Source organism: Opisthocomus hoazin, chromosome 3, assembly GCF_030867145.1.
Source record: "Opisthocomus hoazin isolate bOpiHoa1 chromosome 3, bOpiHoa1.hap1, whole genome shotgun sequence".
NCBI classification, from domain to species: domain Eukaryota; kingdom Metazoa; phylum Chordata; class Aves; order Opisthocomiformes; family Opisthocomidae; genus Opisthocomus; species Opisthocomus hoazin.
Window position 1 is genome coordinate 82,017,149 of NC_134416.1, and position 17,823 is coordinate 82,034,971.

General features: G+C 40.1%; 1 protein-coding gene across 4 annotated transcripts in view; it reads left to right on the top strand.

Annotated features, from left to right (window-relative positions):
* The window catches only part of ADCY2 (adenylate cyclase 2), a 228,633-nt gene that overhangs the window by 132,820 nt on the left and 77,990 nt on the right, over nt 1-17,823 (top strand). The window lies entirely within an intron of this gene.

Sequence of the window (17,823 nt, forward strand, 5' to 3'; positions counted from 1 at the left end):
TTCTTCCTGAATTTGTTCATTCCGTTGAAATTATTATCCAGCCTGTAAAAGACATAAGTGCGTTGTTGCATAGCATAGCGTACATTAGCATTTTAAAGATATGACTGGCTGAAGGTGAATTGGTTGACAGGTGCGAACAGTATGAATGAAGATGCACCTAAGAGAAAAGGAAGCGGCAGCGCCATAGTGTAAAACGTCTGGAATGCAAACATGGATGCAGTAGGTGAATCTCAGGAAACTATGATGCCAGTTAAGTAGAATCACCCATGTTTCGGATGCCTTAAAATGCAGGCGGTTGTAAGAGCTGCAAAATTTATGACATACTGTCAGGGACATGCTTAAAAAAAAGAATCAAGTCAGCTTGATGCTTGTTAAAATTTTGGTGCAAATAAAAAGTCTATGTTGTGAATATGTGTAGGAAAATAGCCATCCCCTCAGAGGAAGATAGTGACTTTTCTAGAATATGATAAAAATGTAGAAGCCATGTGATAAGCATCTGCTACTCATAGTGATGATTTACAGTGATTACCAGAAAAAGCATGCAGTTGTTTGCTATACTAGTAGGAGTAAACTAAGTGATCAGAGTCTCAGTGACAAGATAAAAACATCCAGCGCTATGGAAATGGGTAAGGACTTCAACCCTTTTGGGATCTTACATAAGCAATGAGGCAGGCCAACTAGACATTAAACTGTGGACTATGGAGAGCTGCGAGAGATGGGGGTGAACTTGTAAGAGACGAAGGGAGCTGAAGGAGTGGCTGCAATGTATGCCACTGTTGAAAGCAGACTGAAAGTTTTCAGAAGAGGTTCAATATCCATTTAACCCCCAAAATTACATTAAAATGTCGTCCTGTTAACTGACATCTCTGTTAAAATCAAGAAAGCCCTAACAGCATGCACCAAAGTATCCTCCACAGGTACCACCAGATGCCCTGAAGATGATTGATTCTGACAGAGCATTATAGGAGATCCCTCAAAACTCGTTTCAGAAAACTCTGGGTTGATCATTAATTCATCTAGTTCAATGGTACTCCTCGGATTTAAAAACATATTAACATATGGAAACCTCACTGAAAATAATGAAAACATTCATAATACTCCTTTTAAATGCTGATAAACAGCTGTGGTGCAGAGGCAAAGTGGAAAAAGATGTAGTGTGCACACACAGCAGACTTCAAAACCACCATACTCAGGCTGTGGTTTCAGATCTGGAAAGGCTGTTGCTGGTGTAGCCTGGGTGCCTTTGCAATGTGTAGGAAGGGCCAGCTATTTAGTCAATGAAAGTACTTGACCAGAGTTCTCCCAGCTAGCTACTGATACTTATTTCTACATCCTTCTCCTGTCAGCTTATGTAGCCTCTTCGTCCTCCTATGCCTGCTTCAGAGGGCGTTCTTCCACCTCCTCTTCTGAGAGCTGAATTCATTAAGAGATTTACCATGGAGTGGTATTTTTCAAGAAAGTTTGTCTTCTTTAATACTCATGAAAAATCTGATACAAGATCAGCATATGGTGCAGTTACTGTCTGTGTCTAGTATATCACATTTCTCACAGTCAGCTGCATTGCTACTGGATTCAAAAAGAACCATTGCCAAAACTCTTCTGTCTTTTCTTGAGCATAAGCGTAGACTACATACGATTGTCATCTTTTAAGTGACTCACTGCCTTCCTCCCTTTCCAGACATAATATCTGAAACTTTCTTTCATAAATTAAACTCTTTCCCCTAAAAATATCGTAACAAGGAGTCATTTACCTGCAATGAGACACATTTTCACTGAGAGCAAGAATACAGTGGGTAATGTAACTAAAAAATCTAGCACTAGTTTACAAGTCTACTGTATGATTTCTGAAATGCACAAAGTCACTCGCAGTTCTCCAGTCCACTGGCTTATTTTAAATGATGCTGGAATTTCAACCTGGTGATATGGATAGGTAATAAGACACATTTTTAAGAAGTAGGAAAGAAAGTAAAATTACTGGTGTGGTATGATGCAAGATTTTCATTCTATGGAAATGTGTCCTTGACTTGGTCTGCTGCTTAGCCTAGCCTTGGTGAATGGATCAGTTTCTTAGTCTGAAAAGCCCACATATTGAAATAAATAAATCAATAAATAATTGCACTCTAAAGAGGTTTTTATGTTGTGAGGTAGATTTGGCATTGGGAACATTCTGGCATCAGCTGCAGGGTGAGTGCAGCGACTGCTACTTCTGAGTCACTGCCTGTGCTAACACGGATGCAGAGCTGTTTACCCCTCAGTGGAAGATGTGCTGTTGAGCAAATTAGCAAACGGCACTGCAAGGGCTGCTGTAACCCCACCGTACCCGTCGCCTGGTGGTAATTGTAAGTGGTGCAGTGTTGCCATTCTGTCTCCATCGCCACAAGTTCCCATCTGTCTTGTGTCTGATACCTCTATGCAGGGCAACACTTATGCAGGAGAATACGCTCGTAAGTTTTCTTTATTCAGAAAAGGAAGATTTTAATCTTTCATCTGTAGAGCTGTGATGTTGGGTTAATTGCTTTTTTCAAAGGGACTAGACATGATGTAGTACAACTTATATGTGGATGAATGAAACACAAATTTAAGGCATTCTGTCATATCAGTGCCCTTTGAACTTGTAAGTTGGTATATAGTACTTAATTTTATAAATCCCAAACAGAACAATGTTAGGCACTTGTTCAGAAAGGTATCTGTAGTCATGCCTTAAACACACTTCAGTTTCTCTTGTAAGTCATGTTGGGTGAATTCAAGTGTCTGTTGATACAGAATGTAAGTGCATATCAAAAGGAACAGTAAAAGTGAGGACTAGGCTGTGTTGTGTAGCTTGCCTGCTTTGTCTTCTTGGTAGTGTATTAAAATGTTAAAAATCAATCAAAAGAAAGCTACTTTTCCTCCACCATTGAAAGCAAAGTATTAATTTAGTTGATGCTAGACCAGATACTTGTTCTCAATCACAAGACAAAAAAAAAAGGAAAAAAGAAAGGAATAGAAAGGCATTCAATTTAATCCATTCTTAATGTTTAATACCTTTTTACCATGAAAGCAATTTGCTAATAGAGTAATTTTAAATAACTGCAAGAGCATTTGAATTTTTTCTTAGATGAAAAAAAATACTAAAAAATTTTAAAAATTAAAAAATATTTTCTTATCTTTTTGGAAAATTAGATTATCATTGAAAAGAGAAATGTTACTGCAAGTTTAACAATGATTAGAAAGAATCATGAAGTATATTTTTAACAGTACAGAAAGGACCTGATTTGTCTTTTTCAGATTAAATTCATATTCAGGAACTATACCATATGATTCTCCATAGTAAACCTAGTAAATAAGGTTTTGTATGCTTCTGCATTCATTGTGGAAGAAATGAGTTCTCCACATTTATGGAAGACTCATTACAGCATTTATCTCAAAGCGAAGTGTGAGGAGGAGAGGTCAAGGAATAGGTAGACTAAATAAAATAAGTGATAATAAATCCTCATATCTGTGTATTCAGAAGAGAGATCTAAAGCAACTCAGGAATGAAACAGCTGGAATGCTGCTGCTGCCTCTTATGTGGAGTCTCTCACCATGAGTTGTGCTGCTGCTGCAGGACAGGAGGGAGGCAACTGCAATGCCAATTTCGGTGGAGCTCCAGGGCAGACCAGAGGACTACTGACTTAGAAACCCAGTGTCTGTTTCGGTCAGATGAGTGGGAGTGGAATATAAGATCACTTCAGATTTAGGTGAGGTTGAGGTATGGAAGAAAAGTCAAGACAGCTTTTGCAGAGAAAAACCTAAGAATTCTCTGAAGGTTTCAGCAGTCCTGTGGGTGACAATGCTCCACTTGATATGGGCTGCCTGGATTTCTGGAAGGCAAGATCCCTTATGAAAGGGTCCTGAAGAAAGTAAGCAGTCATAGGACAGGATAAATGTCTTTGCATGATCAAATATTTTTAATTTGCTTAGTTCTCTCCACTGAGAAATTTTTTAAAAATGTATTTTTTTAAAAAAATCCCTTTTATGTCCTTTTAATTTTCTTTTATTCTCAGGGCTTTTTTAAAAGTAGCTTTTTGCATTTCTCCAAAAAGTAAAGATCTGAGTAAAATTTGCTTATCACCCATAAAATATGCACAAGTCCCAGAAACAATAATTTGTTGTTGGAGCATGTTCCACCAGTCTGCAAAGTGTTATCCACAGAAGTGCTTTAGTGTTGCATAGTACACCATAGTGTGGAGATCTGTCAGCTTCTACAGTGAGCTTTATGCTACCAAAAGTAAATCTGTAAATAAATTTGATTTGTTATTTAAGATATTTTTAGATCTCTATACATGTATAAAATGAAGCCAGAGTATGCAAGTATACAGATGGTAGTTGATGTATATTTCTAGAAGATGAAAAGACTGCTGAAAGAGTAGTTTTACTGGAATTCATAAGGTGCAGGTTTGCTGGTTTTTTTCTCACCTTACTGTAGCCAGATGTATTTGTTTAGGCAATAACATGGATATTGGGGGTGGGGACAGTTGTTACTGTAAAATTAACAGCAGGCATTTCCCTTGCTTCTTCATAAAAATGTTTCTGGCTGGTGTCTGAAAATAACAATTATGTTTACTGCTATGTCTTGCTGTGTAGCTTGGGCCCCAGCTTTTGGTGTAGCCCTATGCTTTTTTGTAGACCACTTTGGAAAAAAAAAGCAGAAACATCAGATTTAGATAATTGAAGGTATTTTAAATCTGGCCAGCTGGCACAGCCATTTTTCCTTTCTGTCTCCTGTATCACACTGAAGAAACACAATTTATTGATGGTCTTCCAGCTCCTCTGGGGACATATTTTGTTCTTTTCTGTTTACTCCCTTCTTCTGCACTTGAAGCAGAAACATGAAAATACTGTATTGCATATGCTGTTGAATTTCTGTACCACTTGAATGGAAGAACTACATCTGGGGAGTCATCCTTTCAGCATGCTGCTATTAGATGCTAGAAGCATGAACCTATAGATGAGGAAAGTTAGCTGAAACGAGCAGAGGAAGTTGTTATCAAAATGTCACCTTCCCCTTAGTGTTGGGAGAAAACCAGACTTTGGGCTGGAAGACGCGAGGTGACTGGTGTGGGTGGCTGTTACTGTCCTGAACCCAATGAATTTTGACCTGCTGGAAGACCTGTAGGTTGGCCAAAGAAAGATGAACCAGTTGCACTGAGACAGCTGTCAGTATTTCATCATACAGTCTCAGACCAAAACACCAGGCTTCTTTGGAGACCACACAAGGAAAAGGATATGGGAGAATAGCAGAGGAACTCATATCACACCAGACAGATAAGATGCAGCTGCTTTATCTGTCAAGTGTTAAATAAGAATTGCCTTGTGTATGCGCAGTGTCATTCTTTGAACAGTAGTTGTTGTGAGCGAAGGGATGAGCTTTTGCAATGAAAGTTTCCCTTGACTTGCCCAAATATGAAACAACCTTTTGCCCCCAAATAATTTGCAGAATTTGCTCATTGTATGGGCTGCAATCTGTACAGGAGTAGGCGTAGCTGCAAAGGCTTAACCTTGCTCGATCACTGAGAGAGTTTATTCAAACTTTAAAGCACGCTTGGTATGACAAAGCATGACTCATGTAGGTCCTTGGGTGGCATAGCTGCCAGTTTCAAAAAAAGTTGTGCTTTATTTACAACACAGTTTACTTATGTAGAATAAGTTAACTCTTCAACCAAGGAAAACTCAGAATTGCTGAAGAAACAGAGGAAATACCAAGACTTGAAAATAAATCTCTCATTGAGTCCTTGCAGGGCAGATTTTCCTCTAGCCTTCTAGAAAGCCCTTCTAGTTCAACAGTGTTCAGTGGCTTCCAGCATTGAAACAACCTTCACAAGTCCCTTCCGGGTGTCTAGGAAATCTTCCTGTCACCTTCACGCCTGGCTGACAGTCTGCCCTGCAGAAGTCAGTTGCACTGCAGCAGAGTAATGTCCTGCTTCTTCATACTCTCTCCTTGATTGCTCCATCCTGTCTTCTGAAAGGTTCCTTCTGCTGCATCTCTCAGTGGCTCTTGTTTAGATGGATCCACTTGACTCAGAGTGCAGCATTTGGAGAATAACATTTGGGTTTCCTTTCTTCCCTTCCAGTCACACGCCTTGGGAAAGAAAAAAAATATTTTTTAATATTGAGATTGTAAACTGCAAGCAAGCAAGTTCTGCAAGGACCCAAACTGAATATATAGGGCATTTCTCTATAGGAAGGCCCTGATTCACCCCAACACAAATGTATATTTAGCACATGTTCTGTGGATTCTTGGCAGGACTTACCACTTGCATGTTTCTAAGCTGTGCTGGATGTGTCAATGCAAGTGCTGCTGAATACAGCTATGAGGCTGTCACCGGGAGCATGACCATTTTAAGGTGTGCCTTGGAGGCTTTACCAAAACAGGATTGAAAAGGAAATTGGCTTCCTTTGGCTTATTAATGACAATAGTGTGCTAATAAAAACAAAAAAGTATGTTTTATAGCATTCCTTACAAGTGTCTGAAAACATACAGAAGTCTTATTTTTTTCGGTTTTTTTTTCAAAATTATGTAGTATAAATGCTAGTGTGAAAAAGAAGTATGTATTCTGTAACCTTTGCTAATATCATGCAGAAAGAGTACTTAAGTGGTGAAAAAAAATCACCACGAGGAGTGGAACAGGAGCCAAATATGAAAATAAGCATCCTGTTACACTAAAGATGTAAATTTTAAGTTCTGCCTCCTTTTCCAGGAATTATGGTTCCTGTATGCTAAATCACCAGCATTATGTGCCTGTGTTGCTGAGCTTTTGGTGATAATAAATTATGATCTTGTGAATTACCTGGTAAAATTTTGTCAGTTATTGTATATACTCAAAAAAGGCTGTGTCTTCAAAATTACCTGCTGGTTCCCTTCAGTTTTATCTCTGAACAGCAACACAATCCTCATTGTCATCATGTTTTTCTGATGGATAGATGTGTTAATTCATGTTTAAAATGTGGAGTTTCAAAATTCATCAAATTAAATAAAGGCATGGAGTATATTGAATATGTGTGCTGGAAATTATCAGAAAGCATTTTAGGTAAAGTCACAAACTATTTCCAAATTTCTCAAAGCTTGGAAGCTATTTAAGTGCAGTAATCGTTGAGTAGATTTAATTAATCCATAGGATATTTGCCATTAGAAAGAACGCTGCCAAAATCAATCAGCTGCAGCTTTGGTGTTGTTTTTACAGTGTGTTTAGTTCATATTGACATGTACAAATGTGCTGGCACCAGCGTCTAAACCAGGATTCCAAAACAATAGAAATAAAATGTGGAACTGGTAAGAATTAGACCCATCTAAAACTCCTCCACATGTGAGGCTTTTAGATGGCCATCAGTCTGGACCTAATCCCACAAGAGGACAAACTGGGGCCCAGCTTTCCCTGTGTTGAAGGACATTTGCCGAATGTCTCCGCTGGATTGTACATCTCATGAGAGAGAAAGAGGGAGCGCAGCTGCCCTTGCGTGGGAGCCCGGGGACTGGGGAATTCACCCGGAGCGCTACAGAGAAAGGAAATCTGGTCCCTGCTTCACTGATTTTTAAATCGTTTCATTTTGGAACAGATTAGCTTCACCTGAAAGGGCTTCTAGGGCTCTACCTCCAAAATAACCACCTCATACTCACTGATAAGCATTTTTCCTTGGGTATAGGAAGAGAGAAGAGGTCTCTTTTGGCAGAGGACTGCTTTGAACACAGATCGCTCACGGGGCGCTTTGTCTAACCCCTGGATCTCTGGTTCAAACACAATTCGGGATCTGGTGCCCTGATTCTGCAGCCCTGGTAGCTGCGGCTCTGTGCGGAGCCTATGTTAGCGGCTGCAGGTTGCAGGGGGCTGCGGTGGTGACCTCGGGGGGAAGGGGTTTCTGAATTGCCACGTGCCACTCAAAGCTGCCTACATCCCACCATGGTGTGTACGGAAACAACCATGGAAAGAAATGCTTTGTATGCAAAAACTTACCCACTAAGCACCAAAACGTTGTCTAATCAGAGGTGCCCCTGCCCAAGCACGGTTCAGAAAGAAACAGGTAGCTGCTGGAGGCTGGAGACAAGCTGTTGTGCGTAGAGGACTCTCTGCCTGAAAAGAGGGTAACAAGACCCGTGAGGGTATCGGGGCTGTGGCCCATGGACAACCCATACTGGAGCAAGGACACAGCTGAGGGCACAGCAGCCCATCAACGTCCCAGGCTGGAGTGGGGACACTGAGTAAAAGGGCAGCAGCTACCATTAAGCATAGAGCAGCAGAAGTGGTTAAGGGCACACTGGCAGAAATAAACCGTCACAGATACCACCTCAACTTCCTACACCGCCTGTCACCTCGTCACAGGAATTCTGTTAGATTGACTATAATCCATAGCAAAAAATAAGGAAAATTGGGACCAGGAAGTACCACAGATGGATGGTTGTGTAAGTGTTTGTATCAGTATTTATTTTCTTCTTTTTTAAAAAAAGCTGCAATCAGCAATGAGAGGTTTGGTTTTGTTTGCAATAAATTAATTCAGTTAAAACTCCCTGACTCTAGCCTGTTTTGCCCACAACAGAGTCCCGAGCAAATAAAGGTGCCTCCTTGCAGCCCGGAGCTAAGCGCCTGGTGGCTCTGAGTACAACACCCTTTTCTGGGCATTTCCTACTTAATGTGGTCTCCCTCTTGAGCTCTCATTTTTCTCAGTCGCGTTTTTAGGATTCTAATTTTCTCTGTGCATTGCACACGCAGTCTTAGTGCCTGTCCTCTTGGGTTCAGCTTTCCACAGGTGACAAGGCACCTGAATGTATGGCATTTACCATCCTAGTCTTTCTGTGGATTAAACCTGGGTTTCTGTCTGCGTCCTTATATGGCTAAATACCTCTGGAACCTACCATAGAAAACATTTTGGAAACTGTGCACACAGTAACATGGAAAATGTTGTTTAGGAGTTTTAGAAAATAAAACCAAGACAATTCTGGAAGCTTTAACCCTTGCTATGATTTATGCCAAAATTTGTTTTGTGGTTAGGCCTAGTAATAATTGTTCATGAATAATTTAGCATGTATCTGCCCTATAGTAAGTTACTGGGATTTTTTGCTGATCAGGTTCCTCAAAATGAAGAGAATTGGTTTTCAAAACTCTGTTTTTCTTGTTCATTTTCCAGTGGAGAAAAGTTTTTCTTTTAAATTTTTCTATATTTAGTAGCTAGTGAATATAATGATTAAAGAGCAATTGGGAGATTTCTGCAAGATATATATTCTGTGAATAAGCAAAAGAGAAACTTTTGTTCTCATGATAGAGATATAGTGCAAATCATTCTTGTTTCCTTGTATTTAGTCCATTGTAAAGAAACAAATGGTCTGCTTTATGAATGCACTAATGGTGTATACCCTCCAGACATCTGCCTGTTCTTTGATTTCTACCTAGGATGAGTCAGTTTCCTCTGTCTTCAAGGCTAGGAAGTGAGCTGTTAAATGAATGGTGATGCTTACTACTGCTCAGAAAAAAAGGTGTTAAAATATACAGCTTACGTCATTAAAATTTATCATCGCTCTTTCACAAGAAGAAGGATAGATCCTTACTGTAGGTTCACTTTTAATTTATATATGGATGAAATAAATTTATTGAATTAGCTTCTGCTTGAATAAACTTCTCTCTCCATTTAAATAGGCTGTTGTGAGAGTAGAGTACCTCTACTCGTGACTAATCTAATGCAGAGATTGAGTTTTGTTTAACTTTTATTGTCATCTGGCCCTGCTTCTGATTGATCTGTCTGACCCACTTTGAAGTGTTTATGAGCTCCTGACGGGCGTAGTTGGGTGACTGATCCGTGATTTTGATCCTTCTGCTGTGTGGTGACTAGCATTTCATCACACAAACATGTGGTATCTGTATGGTATCTGATAAAATATTGGAAAAATACCAGTGAAATACAGAAAGAAATCCCGTCTTGCATGCTTAGTTAGTATTCTATGACCAGATGGCTAAAACATCAGCAGGCAAAGTCTGAGGTAAAAACAACCAGTTTCACATTAACTAGAAGAGCGTGGAGGAGCGATGCTGCCAACGTGCATCAAACATGATCCTCTGATATAGGTGCAATGCTGTGCCTTAGAAATGCTTTTGTGTTTGCTTTGGATTTGATCCTTTCAGCCACAAGGTTTGACTCTAAACTGGGCAGCTGAACAAGAAACCTCTGTCTTTGGGGAAAGGGCAGCATAGATACCTTTCAAGCAGTACTCTTAAATATCTTCCCTGACATGTCCCGTGGATGGTTTACAAGAAGGAAAAGATGCAAAGGGAGAGCTGTGTGTGGTTTTGTTCCTGTCTAGTGAAAAAGTAACATAAAACTCTTTTAATCAAAATGTGAAATGAGACTGGAGTTAAAGGGTTTATAGTTTGAAAGAGTTGTACTGAGCAAATGCCAGCCTTGTAATACCTCACCATTATTAAAAATGATATGTTAATGTTAATCTCATGAGACAGATTCTTTGCAAAATACTGCTTCTGTCTATTCAGCAGCGATCCTGAGAAATGTAAAACTTAAAGTAAGAGTTAATAGGATCAGACAGAAACAAACCTTGAAATTGTGTCAATTAATTAAGCAGCTCTGGCTGTGTATGTCGTTATGTTCTGTTTCTACTCTATTGTTTTGCTCTTTGGTGACTCGTCTCTTGAACAGCCACAAGATGGGGATGTATTCTGAAGGTGTAGTGAACCTCATTTGCAATATTAGTCATAGACAGCCTGCATATGCAAACTGTAATCTATGCATAAACATTAAGCATCCCCTAAGTTCCTTGAAAGAATTTGTCTTTGCCAAATATGTGGTGCGGCTGTGCATTTAAATGAGCTTTCAGATCCATACACTGAAACCGCTGCAGCGAAGCAGTGCGTTCGGGTAGCTTTAGTGTTACCCGGAGAAGAAGGTGACCGGCTAGATGTTAACTGTACATTTGCAGAGGTGGTCGGCAGCAGATGACCTGGGCACACGGAGGGTGCAGCCTGGTGCGTGTTTAGCCTGAAAACCGATACATGCATTTCTATTGAAAGTCTGGGTCTGTTGCACCAATCTTGCTAAGTGAGCAAGTCATGCTACAGATGTTTTGCTGTTATGAAATGATTTGAAGTCACCTCGCTCCCTCCCAGCAGCTTGGCTGGAGCTCGGGGCCGGGAGGGCAGCCCCTCTGCCCTGGGCAGAGGCTCCTGGGCAGCACCGCGGGGGCAGGTCCCAGCCTCAGCTACAGCTCCAGGGAAGCTACTGCCATGCCTGGGCCTGGCCTCGGGCCCCTCGGTCCGGCCCCGGCCCCGGTCCCCAGCCTGCAGCTGACCTCCCGGGCTTCCCTGGGCCTCAGTCTGGCCCTGGTCAGGTCACAGCACCCGGGCGGACATGGCTCATCGCCATGGTCTGGGCTGGTGACCTGGGCCCTGGGTGGCCATCCGGGGCCTGCCCCGCTCACCTGGCCATGGCACTGGGCCCTGCCCCGCCGGCAGCCCCCACTGGACAGCTCCCTTTTTCACTGGGGCAGCTCCCAGGCACCTACGGCTTGTCTTCTGCGAAACATCTTCATGGGGGAGTTGGCGTCCCATGGCTGATGAAGCAGCAAGGACTGAGAGGACGGTGCTCTCATTCCACTTGTGTGTATTGCTTTTCGGGTTTTGATATTGGCTTTTCCAGCCTTGAAATTTCACTTACGGGATCATGAGGACAAAAAGCCTGATGGTGCTGTGCTTGGGGATTTGCAAAAACTCATTTTCCACAGGGGGAAAAACCAAAAAGCATAAATGAATAGGAGTCTGTTAAAGAGCAGATGAACATTTGTATTTCTCTCATCATAAAAGATGTCAGCTGTAACGTAAAGCCTGTACTAGCCACGAATGAAAGCAAAAGCAGCAGCTAGATATGTAAAAAAAAAATGGTTCAATATGACAAAAGTTGTGGTATGTAGGAGACTTCTAGATGTCAGGAAAAATCCTTGCCTGTTTTTGTCAAGGCCGATGATAGCGTTTTGGGAGCATTCCAGGAAAAAAGCCATCCTAACAAAGGAAGGGGCTGTCACTAGCTAGGAAGAGTATAAACAATCAGCATGAAATAAAAGATGCTGCTGTGGTGGTTTTGTATTGGGAAAGAAGTAGAGTGATGTACTCAACAACTTTGCAGGTAATCGAGTCATCCTAAAATGTTTTTCAGTTTTTAACAGGGAACAGGTTTGGGTTAAGCAACTTTCCAAAAGCAGTAGATTTCAGTAAGATGGTTGATGCAATGATGCTGGGCATCCTGATTAAAAGCACTGACACGACTCCCCATCAAAAGAGCACAGTCTAAAGGATTTTGATTGAGGTAACTGGAAATTCTCAGTGGAGATGTTTAATGAATTGGCATGTGCGTTGTGTTCTGCAAGAACCAGTTCTCATCCTTTATGCTATTTTGTATTTTTTGTTAATGATCTAGGAGATATGCGAAGACGATCACAGGCATTCATTTTTGCAGAAAATACAAATGCTCATCTGATAGTGAATACTATATTCATCAAGACAGTTTATAATAACTGTCTAGAAAGTCATAATTCTAAAAGCAGAGTATAGGTAATTCCTAGAAGACTGGAAGGCTGCAACTTTGAAAAATATTTTGGAGACATAGCAGACAGGGAACTCCAGAGATATTACAGCAGAAAGCTCTGCAGTGTAAGTCGTGGACATACTGACGGGAATAAGGCAGGAGGGTGTGTGTGTGTATGTTTCTGTTTATTGGGGCAAAATCTTAGCATTTGTGTCAAATGAACTTTCAGAAAGTGTTTGAAGGTTGTTGAGGCTTTAGACAAGAGAGTGTAGAAAATACTTAGGAGCAGGAGATTTATGGAGCTAAGTCTGTTTACTTAAGCAAAAAGAAGATTAAGTTGTCTGATTAGTGTTGAATTTTATAGGGAAAAGAGTGTGGACATTAATCTTTAGCTGAGAAAGATATAACAGGACCAAGACTTCCAAGTAAGAAATACAGAACACATTTTTAACAAATTTTTAACAGTTCAGCTGATTAATCCCTTGAACAAACAGCTAAGGAGTTGATGAATTCTCCAGTTCCTGATGTTTCTGTAATCAAAATTGAAGACCTTTCTTGGTGTGTATGAGTAAAATGCAATTTATTAGTCTCAGTACAAGTAATAGGTTGGTGGATGTTACTAACACAGGCTAAATTTAGGGGGATAATAGCACCTAATTTTTAAAAATCATCTCCCCTCCCAGTTAAGAGTCCAAGTTAGCTTTAAGAAAAAACAATTTACAGCTGTTTGTCCTAGTGGATGTATTTAAGAGAATGTGTATGAGATCTGGGTAAACAGTATCGTAATTTGCCAAACAAGTACCCTGTTGATCACCATGTCTGTCAGCCACTTGGCCGATTCATCATTGTGTGATCAGGAGTCACAAGATTCCTTTCTTGTAGATTATTTCTTGATACATTTCAAGGGCAGCTGAAAATTTTATGTTATCCATGTTTATTTGTAAACTGTGTTGTGAAGCTGGATGCATGTACAGGCTGAATGCTTCTAGAGCTCTTACTGCTGACTTATTGACCTGGTTTGTCAAACTTGCTAAATAGATGATTAGACATATGCCACAAGAATCTGAAAACTAAATTCAACCCACAGAAAAGTAGAATTCAAAATTCAGTGTCCTAAATGACATTGTAAGTGACAAAAATATTGCTATATGAGATTATAGGGAGAAAAATGTTCCTGTAATCCTTTATTGAGCTACATATATAGTTTTTTTTGCAGACTTCTTCAACACCAGAACTTAACAGCAAAGATGGACATTTCTTCCAGCAAGACCAAAATTTGGACCTGCAGTTCCCTCCATAGACAACAGAGAGAGAAAGAGAAAGAGAGAGAGTGAGAGAGAGAGAGAGAGAGAGAGAGAGAGAGACACTTGCCCCCTACAGAAATTCAGTATTAGATTCTGTGAGTTGCCTTGAAGGACAGTTTCTCTCCATTCAGAGTAAGGCACTAAGCTAATTTTATGTAGTGAGCCCTACCATGATACCTTTGTTTCTCCATTATGACATTCTATTGTCTATATTATTCAAGAGATCAGACTAGATGGAAGAATATTTGGCCTTTAAATCTATAAATTTTTACAATTATTTATGCTTCGGTAAAGAGTTGATAGTCATGTCATCTTGTAGAAATGAGTGAATCAGAATTGGTGGTTTACATAACAGAATGGGGGTAAGCAAATAAATAAAGCATTATTGCCTCAGGCCAAGAAGAGTTTGATTTGTGAAATATGCACTTAGGAAAATGTTCTGTACCAAGCATTTGAGGATGATTTGCTCGCTTACTGCGCAACAGCAGCATGACCTCCATTGTGCAAGATACTGCAAATGCAATTGCCACCTTGCAAAAACTGACACAGTGCTATGGTCCTGAACTGCATTGTGCTAACTTACTCTAGCTAAACAAATATTTAGAGTTCATCAAGCTTTAGGGGAGTGATGAGTAACTGGGAATGACTGATGAAGTCATCTGTACAATTCAGGGGAAATTCTGACAAGGAAATTAACCTGGATGTGAGAGTTTGAGAGAACAGGAACTCAAATAACAATGTGATGGATACTGCTGAAAATCCTCAGTTAGAGAATCTAGGGAGAATGACTACTTGCTGGCCATCCACTGGAGTCCAGCTGGACTTGTTCAGAGAAGAAAGGAGTACTAAAGTCTACTGAAAGACAGTATAATGTTGTATTCAGTATGGATTGTGTGCTCTGTCTTTTAGCCCTAGGACTTAAAGATTTCAGCTACAAGTGATTTGAGTGGTGGGGGGAAAGTCTAGCCCCAGAGAACACGGGCGGTCAGGAAGTAGTCTTGTGTGCATGGATCATGTGTACTGGACGTAAGGTCATATTGGTAACATGTCCGGCAAAGACAATTGTGAGGGGGTTTTCATTATTGCCACAGCACAGCAATTTCTCTTTCACCAGAAGTGGGTACTGTTATTTTTAGTCTGAAGACTTTTAAATGCTGCTTCTTGACCTACATTCAGAATTACTTTGGCTTTTTTCTTACAGACTGTAGCTCTGAGAGTGGCTTCTCTGTCTACTACAAATACACAAGTGTTTTTTCTCAAAGTCAGTATCTTATGTGTCATTTCACCTAGGTTTTGATGTGTAGATATTCTGCCTTTTTGAGACAATAGTACAGAACGTATTATCAAATAAAAAAACATTGTAAACAGCAGTCTTGATTTGCTATGTTCCTCACACTTTTCCAGTCTGAGGAAATTTCAGTGCACAACATCAGGCACTGCAATCTGATTAGTAATTGGTTTTGATCCTTCCACTATGCTCTTTTTAACCACCAATACTTTGTATTTCTTAGGATCTTTTAGCAGAAAGAGATTGAACAATGTATTTGTAACCATTTTGTATTTGGCTAGCTGACCAGCCCAGCCACAGTCTTCATAAACAGTTGAGATGCAGCTTTTTTCTCAAATGCCTTTTAATGAAAGAAACCAAAATTAACAATCTGTGTGAAAAGTAATATGTGACTTGATAACGCATTATCACACAAGTGGTAACTACAGGATTGAAATGTGAGCGCTCGCGGCCTGCATGGTGGAGAAGGAGGCTGAAGCATTTAGGTGTACCTGGGCGTATTTTGGAGTGTGCTTCACCAACTACAGTTCTTTAAAGCCACCTCTGGTTGTAACCTTCTCTTTTGCACAGTGGAGGTGGAGGAAGGAAAACATTCTTTGGAGGGAGGTTCTGGTGTGGTGAACAGCTTCACCAGGACATTTAAGTAGAATGGAATAGTGGTCTGGCCTGGAGAGAAAAAGGAGGGGAAATATCCAATCTCTCCTGCTGTCCTCTACAAAATGAGGGCATCTGTTTTCGCTTTCCTCTTATGATTCTTCATCTTGTAGTTGACCTTATGGTGCTTCCTACGAAAACTTTTTCTGTTGCTTTTTCTATTGCTTTCTTGAAAATTTTTGCTGCTTTTCTCTTTGACCTTTTTCCAGCCTCTCTGGGTTTCAAAGACATAAGCAGTAACCTGGATGTTGAGTGTCTGCCTCACTGCATGTCTGGAATTGTAAAGGAGTCATAGGAAGATAGCGAACTAGCTTGCATTTACTGGCCATCATACAACAGAGGCACAATGATGTAAAATTGGAGCTAAGAGCATTCATCTCTCTGTTAACTATTTAATGATAGTTATTAGCAAGTTATGACCTGTCGCGCACATCACAAAACAGCAACTTTCTGTTAGATAAAGAGCTACATGCAAGAGTAAACTCTCATTATGGAAAAAAATCTGTTGGTTTTGCAGGCATTCTTTACAAGGTAGCAAAATACCTCCACCAAGGACCAGTGGATTGCCTTAGAAATTAAAATATATCAGCCTCTTGTATGAGTACTTGCTAACATGCCTCAACATACTAAATTAATCTTGCATTTAAGAAATAAAGCCACATTAACATTCTGATGAAAAGTCAATTGTAAATATTCTTCTCAGTTACGATGTGCCAAATTTGAGATCTTAGCAGTAGGAAAACAGTACATCTTTTATTTTATTCTTGCCTCCTTTAGTCAGGCTAGAGACACGTATGCTTTACCTTTAACATTTACTTCATGACTTGTATTACTGTTTAGGTGATATGCCTTAGTATGCAAAATAAAGAGCAGTCCATACATCTGTGAATCTAAATTATTTTTAGATCTCACCAGAGTGAAAACAAAAAAAAAAAGAAAAAGGAAAGGAAACTACTAGTTTAGTATGACTTGGCAGCAAAGAAAGATTCTGTCTTGATTCACTGAAATAGAGTTTTTTTACCAAGTGTATGCAGAATCTATTTCATGGGGCCTCATGTAATTTAATGCTATGCTTACAGGTACACAAATGCTATGAGGAATGGGAAATCTTCATTATACGTGACAAAGAGAGATAGCAGGGTAGCTGCAAATACCAGAGAGTCTCTAGCCCTGCTATTATCATGCTCTACTCAAGGTCATTAGTACTGAACAAGAGTAATTATCACAGACAGAGCATTGGATTAATGGTTACACTTCTTCTGTTACCGTCGTGAATAGAACTGCAAACTCTGCAAAAATACATGTTGTGAACCAAAGAGAATGTGTCACTGCGAGTAACACCTGCACACCACGCATATTTTGAGGTCGTCATCTTTTCTGGCATAGTTTTCTCTCTCTTTGACTCCATCATGGGCTTTTACAGCTGCCTTCCCCCTCCTCACTGGTTCAGGGTTCTGGTGTTTGTGCTTAGCCAGAATTAGCCTCTTCCCTCTGCCTACGACAAAATGGGAAATTCCTGTGCAGTTTTGAGGTGGAGTGTGATCAAAGCAGGGAGGGGTTTTTTTGCAGCATTCTAGCTATTCCCTTGTTGATCCAGTTTTCCAGAGAAGTAGGAACTCAAGGAAAAGCTGTCATGGGTAAAATGGGCAAAATGTACTGATGTAAAGAGCTTCTCAAGGAGAAGACTATGAGTATAATAACAACAAAAGAAAAGGAAAAGTGTGCGGGGTTTTTTTAAATATTTAATTTCCTTTTATGTTCATATTTTCAAAAATCTTTTGTTTGTCAAATGCCATATTAAAGTAAGGGGAGAGTACCTATCAAAATAGTCTGCATTTTCAAAATGGTCCGTGTCCTGATTTTATCTTTTCATTTTCAGTCAAACAACTACTAAAACTATGAGTAAACATTTAAAATATATTTTAAACCCCCCTAATTTATCCTGTTCTTGCTCAAATTGGACTGCATTTCCCTGAAGTCCTCTGAACAGTCCCTGCAGGTCTTGCTTTATTTCCTAATCTGTATTTCCTGCATCCTACTCAG